The sequence below is a fragment of the Gouania willdenowi genome, chromosome 18, assembly GCF_900634775.1.
Source record: "Gouania willdenowi chromosome 18, fGouWil2.1, whole genome shotgun sequence".
NCBI classification, from domain to species: domain Eukaryota; kingdom Metazoa; phylum Chordata; class Actinopteri; order Blenniiformes; family Gobiesocidae; genus Gouania; species Gouania willdenowi.
Window position 1 is genome coordinate 9,071,950 of NC_041061.1, and position 8,451 is coordinate 9,080,400.

Consider the following 8,451-nt stretch of genomic DNA (forward strand, 5'->3'; position numbering starts at 1 on the left):
CATTCTTACTTAATTTCTTTTTTTTTTTACTTAAATACAATAAACCTGCAACACTAACAAGTAGCATTTGAAATGAAACCGGATTGTGGAAACCCAATAAATAAATAAATGGTTTTTACTTGCAACGAGTGTTTGTTGAATCTGATTTATGTGGGTCACAGGCTGGAAATCATGGTGTTGAATCCAGTTTGGGGTCTTTTTTGCAACATTTACCTTCTGCAGCTATAGTTTTTCCTTAGACACTCTGGCTTTATGTAATTATTAATTTAAATAAATCAGTCTAATGAATGCATAGTACTGACTACCTCAAATTTAAAGCAGTGATTCTCAACATTTCCAGCCTGCAACCCCCAAAATAAAGGTGCCAGAGACCATACCTGAAGGTGGTTGAACACATACATGAACACTGAAGAACAGTCATGTGGAGACAGGACCATCCATAAGTGGGAATAACGGGCAGAATGTTTTTGGGGCCCATCTGTTAAGTCAGCAAAGTGATGGTCCATTGTTCTATGAATCTGTGATAATCACATTTATTTATTTATCTGATTAATATTCACTGTTAACCAGAAAGTGTATTATTATTTGTGCCATGGTACATAGTCATCTCAAAGATGTAAATCCTTGTAAAAATGAAATGGGTTAAAAGTGACGAAAAATGGTGGAAAATGTGGTAAAATAGGATTTTTATAACCACAGAAATTTGTTAAAAGTGGCAAATTAGAATTGCCATAAACTAAAATGTAGGAACAATTAGTTTAAACTGGCAAATAATGGTCAAGACAAAAGTGAATGTGGTTAAATAGGCAAAAATAACAGCATTAGGTGGTGAAAGTGGTTGAAAGGGTTTATAAATGCTGAAAATGTCATGAAAGTGGAAATAAACTTGCAGAAACAATGCATTAGAAGGAGCAAAAATATGGCAAGTTTGGTGTAGTTGCAGAAAAAGGGTAAAAATAAACAAAAACCGACTGAAATTGTAAAAAAAAAAAAAAAAAATCTTCTCAGTTCCTTAAAGGCATCTGGCGACTCCCTCCATCAATGAAACATAATAAACCAGATGATGACTTCAACATTTTAAGGAGTGAAAACTCAAGAAAAAAAAAATTGTTCACTATAAAACACCTTCATAGACCCTCTGAAACATTCAGATGTGGTTCAGCAGAATTTAGTTGCGGGTGGAATCATACGCACAGATAGCAAAGCAAAAACAGGATGTGGCCATAGGTTTCAGACTGGTGCAGTTCTTTTTTAATCTAGATGTAATATTTTAAATAAGTACATGAAAATGTACTCTACTGCTACAACTTTTATTTTTGGATGCCAGCACTAGATCAAGCATTGCCATTGCATGTTCTTATGCATGTACCTCGATTTCCTTCCATGGTGCCAAAACACATTATATTAAAGTTACAGTTTAAAGCACGTGTGTCAAATTCAAGGCCCGGGGGCCAAATCCGGCCCTTTGGAGCATCCGATACGTCCTGCAGGAGAGAAAAAAAAAACGACAGAGAAACAGGAATCATTGTGTAAATGAAACTCACCAATATTTGCAGTTTTTCCTGTGCTTTTGTCACATGATTGCAGTCATTTTTAATGTTAAACTCTTGAAAAAAACCTCAAAATTCTTACAAATATTTAAATTTTCCTCAAATCATTTCATAAAATGTTCCTTAATTAAGTTGAAATTGGTCACAAATCTTGGAAATTTAAAGTGAAGACTCTACACTGTGATGATTCTCAGACCCAATCAGTGTCTGCTTTGAGCCTACGTCACATTTTCAGAACAGGGCTGTTTTTTTTTTAACCTCAACATAGGAGGTACTAAAAAAACCAGGACCAGCTACCACACAGGAGGTACTTTTACCCAGTGGAAACGCACAAAAAGAGAGTCGAGCCGAGCCGATACCGCCAGTGGAAACACGCCATTATTGCTTGGATATTGTCGGTTCCTTACATACAGTATTTTGTATTTTATGTATACGTAGAAATGTAAACTAGGGCACAATACTGTTGAAATTACTCATTTCATAATACAGAGGCAAACTCTATACCTCAAATGTTTCTGAAACATTTTGTAAAATAAATATTTCATGAGTAATATAGTTGTTTTTGTCACATTTTATTTGGCATTAGTAAATAATTATGCACATTTACAGATATTGTACATGATAGGAGTGATAACACGTGTTATAAAGGCTATTTTGCACAATAAGTGTGCCGTCAGATTTTTACTTGTCCTTTGGTGTGCCTTGGGCAGCAAAAGTTTGTGAATCACTGGTATAAAGCATGAGCAGCATAGAAAATGATAAAAAAATAATAATAATCAAAATTTTAAAAAAACTGCAATTTTTCACTTTGTCAGAGTCAATGGAGCAAAAGGTAATAATCAGTAAAAAAAAAAAAAGAGCTAATCAAGTGTTCCTATATTCTACCTTGAGTGCAGAAATGTAAGGATACCAATAAATATACGTAATTTTTCTCTTTTAAATCTCATTTTACCCATGCAGACTCCGCCCTCCATACCCAAGCCCATGCTTCACCCATCTTCTTCTGTCTCTTTCCCCAATACTCACTCTTTTACACCGCTCAAGTAAACCACACACAACGCATTGATCTGACTGATCAATCTGCATCCTTTTGGGTAAGTAGTATATCCAAAATAATGTCTACTTCATAATGCGCTTCATCATTTTTATCTAAATATTGTGCTATTTTCACTTATGGAACATCTTTCTTTAATTGTTGCATGCACATGGTTGTTCACCTTGTATGTCATGAAGACATGTTTTCTTTATTCTATTTTTAAGTTTCATTTCAAAGCTAATGCTAGATTTATTAGATTCTGGCCAGTTTTTGGTTTAACTGCATTGTATAATATAAAGCTGATAAACTGATGGTTCTTTATTATCGATGTGACAGGAAGCCAGCAGCACTGCAAGCGGTCGGCTCAGTTTCCTGTCATTTCAGGAGTCAACGCAGAAAGTTTCAAAAGCAACGCTCGGTTTCCTGTAAAATTTGCAAGGTAACGTACATTACATGTATGTATGCCTCAAAATAAAGCTACATCGAGCTTAAAGAAAGCTTTTTTGGTTGAATGCAAAAAAGAAGCAAATGTACGGTAAAGTTTCAAAATGCGATCAAGGATTACTGATTTTTCACTTTATTTTTATTTTATTTTTTTTTTTTTTTTTTGATGAATTCACATTTAATCTAGAGCTTTAAATTACCTTTACTAATGGACATCCTGATGGCATGTTGACCACTATTTTTGAAAGTTGTGACTATAAAATTAATTGTGTGTCTGTAATTTTGGACACATTTTTACCCTATATTTGGACACAATATTGTATTTACCCCAAAATCGGTGCATTTACGCCAAAATCGGTGCATTTACGCCAAAACTGGTGTATTTACCCCAAAATTGGTGTGTAACCCCAAAGAGATTTTTAAAATAAGTGGCTAGAAGACCAATATATATATATATATATATATATATATATATATATATATATATATATATAAATAGACATAGGCCTCACAGACACTTCCATCGCCAAGAGGACACATCCTTTTATGAAACCTTCAAGTGCATGTTTTTAAGTAGCAAACACACATTACTACAACAGGGGCACCATAAGCTAATATCACATTGCTGGGTTTACGTTATAGTTTTAATATCACATTTCAGTTTTCTTTTTGGTAAATACATATTAAATTGACTTGATTCCATAGTGCTTTTATTAGCAGCAAAGTTTTTACCAAAGTGTGACAGACAAGTCTGATAAAACTGGTCTCTGCTAGTCTTCTACGATAATAGCCTCGGTTTACTCTGCATTCTGCTCTCTGCCAGCATTGTTAGAACTTTATATGTAATCCATATAACCATGTATGTTGTAAATCATCTACCACCCCCCCCCCCCCCCCCACTCTTCACCATTTGCTGGTCTTGTGAAAACCAACGGCATTGACGGGGTGTCCTCCAGCCAGGGCCTTTGTCCGCACATCTTTGCTTCCTGCTCAAGAATCATTATCTTCTACGACCTTGCGTGACTGCTTTTATGATGCTGTGTGTATGTTTACACATTTACTAAGTCGTTCCCCCAATAATGATTTACACACAAGCGTTCAGGTTAAAAGCTAACATTCTGACAATATTTAAGCTTAGCTCATAGGATCAGCGTACAGAATGGTTTCAATCAATCAATCAATCAATCAATCAATCAATCAATCAATCTTTATTTATACAGCACACATTACAACAAAGGTCATCTCAATGCGCTTATCAAAATATAAAATTCATAAGAAAGAAAAACCCAACAAGATCCACGTGAACAAGCACTTAGCAACAGTGGGAAGAATCAACTCCCTTTTAACAGGAAGAAATCTCCAGCAGAACCAGGTTCAGAGGTGGCAGCCATCTGCGTCGACTGGTTAGGGTTAGTGGATAGAAGGACCAACAGGACAGGATAGAGTGATTGAACATCAGAGTGTCTCAGACTAGTTGAGTCGTGAACCACAGATCAGAAACTGCCATTATCAGCTTCACGACACCTGAAACAGAGCAGAGAGAGAAGGGTGAGGAGAAGGCACTGACTGCAGAAAAACATGATACAGTATTATCAAGTCAGCCTGCTTTGGCCTTGGGCCTCACTCCTAGTGGCCTAGTCAATACTTATTGTAAAGGTGACAAATCTCTCCCGTTTATTGGTAAACTAACAGTGACTCCAAGGTCTGTAAATGTGGCCGTTCACAGACGAGCCAATGTCCACTCTAGTGGTTAGGTTATGTTATGAGTCCTGTTTATGCGAACTGTAAATCATAACCAGCTACATCAGAATTGAAATCTCTTCCTGTTTATTGGTAAGCTAACAGCGACTAAGCAGATATAAAAGATTCAGTTTTGTTAACAGCAACAACAGTTTTTGACAGTTGGACACAAGTTGGTTAATGGTGTTCTGCAGTGCAAAGCTAGCATAGGCTGCTGCTAGCCTTATGCTAGCGTGGCAAATTTAAAGATTGTGTTTTATTCTTGTATATGGTTTTTAGTAGGAGTGTGCATTAGCTATGAAAATGATGATACAATAAGATTCACAAATTGCACGTCACGGTACGATATGTCGCGATCCTAGACAATACGATATGAAGTACAATATGAATTTACAAGTACAAAATGGTATGAAATACAATTTATTTTATTTCATTTAAAATTGCAAAATCAAGTAAATGGTAGCTAACTGTAAATCAAGTACCAGTATCAAAAACAAGTGGTATGTTTATCAAAATGTCAAATTACATTTTCAAAAAAAGTTAAACTTTTCCTTCCACAATGGATTCTGATTCTGTTAAGTTCTTAAATTCCTAAATGAAACAAATAAATAAATAAATAAAGTAACCACATACATCTATAAAAGATTCCAGTTTGTTTTATGAAAATAAATTGCAATCAACTTCCAAGTGATGTAGTTTAACAAGGTCTGATGGGGTTCACTGACACATAGTGACTGGGCGTTTACGTGCTATGCATGTGTTAGCGCAATTACCTTTTTTTGTTGTTGTTTTTCTTTGTCGTCAAAAAACATTTTTTGGAATGATACGATGATAGCGCAGTGAAATATCGTGATATATCGCCAAATCGATTTATCCGAATCGAAATTCAAAATGATTTGTAACTCATATACTGTATTTCATACTATTCATTCCTCTAAATATCTCAGTTTGTAACTCATCACATTGAATTCTCCTCTCTCGCTTTAGGTGTACGTCAAGCCAAAAAAAACCCTGAATGGCTACATCAACTCCGACAGTGCTGGTCCTTTTCTTCCTCCTGTTATTCCTAATCTCACTGCTGGTTGTCTTCTATAAGAAGCTAAACAAGGAAACTAATGGAGAATACACCATTCAGCAAATTGTTTATAAGGAAGGAGGGCTTCGGGACCAAGTGAGATGTGCAGCCTTAGTCGTCGAGACGCGCCTTGGAATCCAGCTGTGGCCACGCAATGACGAGGCCGAAGAGGACGGAGACGAGACAAAACATGTGGAAGAGTTGCAAGATGTGGAAGTAGAGATCGGGGAGTGTGAAAGCCAGGAGAATTACTCGGAAGGGAATAACAGTCGGTCTGACAGAGAAGAGGATAGCACGAAGGGGGGTGTCAGGAAAAGAAAAGATACTGTTTCGGGTGATCGGTCAAGTTTGGAGAGTTTAGGGATTGAAGTGCAAGATCAGTATAAGCCTGAGCAAAAGATAATAGTACAGGTTGAAGGCCTAAGAGATGATCCTGAATATGATGATGTGATTGAGCTGGTAGAAGAACAGGACAATGTGGATGTAATTAGAGGGGCGGGATTTCAAAAACACTTGCACTTTTCTGGAAGTGCTATCTGGTCTGATGAAGGTGAGGTCAGTGATGTGACAGTGTTGTAATAACCAAGTCAAAGGTAAAGATATAAAGAAATAAATAAAAAAATAAATAAAAAAATCATTGGAATTAGCTTTAGCAAGATGTCCATGCTTATTTTTGCTGCTCCTTTTTAAAGAAATTGGGAAAGTTATAACATCTCATCTTTACTGTTTGAGCCAACTCCACTCGTCCAAATAAGATTGTCATAAATGTTTAATGGTTTTTAGATGATCAGATATTTTACTTTGATTTAAATTTATTTTCACTGGTTGTGCAAATCCTCTAAAAAAACTATGTATTTTAACAGGAAACCCACACCACGTCTTTAAAGCTGCTTCGCGCTAGCTATGAGGAGTATTTGTCAGTTGAAGGAAGAAGTTGTTAAAAAATAAAAAAAATTAAAATATTTAGGCCTGCATTGTATTAGATTTGAAATGTTTTTTTCTTCTTCTTCTTTTTGTGTGAAAGAATGCTGCCTTTTGTTTCTTTTTTGTATTTGCAATAATACAGGTTATGTCATTTATAGGAAAATTAAAAACAAAAAAGATGTTGCTAACCAAAATGTTTACAGGTGGTTTTTATTTAATTAATTTCTCTCTTGATTTACTTTCCTCGGATTGTAGCCTTTGTACTCACAATTTAGTTTTAGTATACAAATTTTAAAAATATACATGTTGGTATGCATTGCTGGCTAGAAATAAGCTGTTAAAATGTGCAATAACTTAAAAAAAAATAAAGAAAGAAAGAAAATTTGAAGAAAAGCACTACAAAAGCTTGGTTTTAGAGGAAAAACAAATATATCAAGGGCTTCCTAAGCACTGGACCGAAAACGTCTTGGCGTCACTTCCGGCCAAAAATGACTGGCGATCTTCAGGTAAAAAAAAAAAAGTACTTCAAATGTGTTTTTAATTTTACTTAATTTCACTTATTTTTTCATTTATTGGTAATACAATTACAATAAACGCATTTAATTTAAATAAATTTGAAGTACAGGTACCCGTGAATAATTCTATGTTGTTTAATGTTCTGTTATTGGATTTTATTTCAAATTAACAATGTTAATGCTAATGCTAATAAATGTTTAACTTTTCTGGTAGTTGTTTAAGTAATGTATTTAACAAAATAAAACTCTGCGGTTACAAATCAACAACTACATTTTGTGATAGTAGCAGTGCTCGTCCAATTATGTTAAAACGACCGGAGCTACAGCGGCTAATTTAGCCTCAAGTCTGAAGATAAGTACACAATGAAGTACAACGGAAAAATAGTACGGCATAAATTAAATGTGGAATAAGACAATAAATGAAACAATAATAGCAAAAAAATTACGTTTCCACCGCCGCCCTGTTTTAAACGGTCGGTGCTCCTTTGAAAGCCAATGGGGATGTAGCTCAGTGGTAGAGCGCATGCTTCGCATGTATGAGGCCCCGGGTTCAATCCCCGGCATCTCCAAAAGTTTTGTTTTTGTTTTTTACTATTAGTAAAAAAAATAATAATAATTTTTCTAACAAATATTAAGTATTCTGTTTCAACCCAATAGTTTAACCTTATAATACATAGAAGTAATAAATACATGAAATGCTTAATAACTTGGTGTTGGGTTTTAAAGCACTGTTTGAAACACTGGCTAAGTATTTAGCTCATCTGATGAATTACGTGTGCATTTGATTGGTTAAAATTAAAGTGTTTTGGATGATGAGGAATGTAATTGTCTTGGAGGTAGGGCTGTTTTCCTTTATTCAAATGGCCTTAAAATACAGTATTTACTTGCTTATTTTCTTGCTGGGGAAGGTTAAAAAGCAATATACAGTTCAGTATCTTGAAATAATAAGGACTTTAGGTAAACGTTGTAGGCAAATTATTTTTAATACTGATGGATAAATATTCCTACTAAAACTCACATAGGCTACTACTAACAATGGTGAACCAAACCTGTCAAAATTGAAAATAAAAGAAAACATTTTTTTTTCAAAATGTATAAAATTAATTATTAAATGCATGAAGTAAAAAAATAAAATAAAATTACATTTTATTTGTGTATTTTCTTTTT

General features: G+C 34.7%; 1 long non-coding RNA gene and 1 other non-coding gene across 2 annotated transcripts; both read left to right on the forward strand.

Annotated features, from left to right (window-relative positions):
• The first annotated feature begins 2,448 nt into the window (after positions 1-2,448).
• Positions 2,449-6,837, forward strand: LOC114480495 (uncharacterized). Its single transcript, XR_003676119.1, has 3 exons — positions 2,449-2,644; positions 2,923-3,025; positions 5,758-6,837. It is a non-coding gene; the product is annotated as an uncharacterized LOC114480495 (long non-coding RNA).
• A 944-nt stretch (positions 6,838-7,781) lies between these two features.
• trnaa-cgc (transfer RNA alanine (anticodon CGC)) lies at positions 7,782-7,853 on the forward strand. Its single transcript has one exon. It is a non-coding gene; the product is annotated as a tRNA-Ala (tRNA).
• The last annotated feature ends 598 nt before the right edge of the window (positions 7,854-8,451 follow it).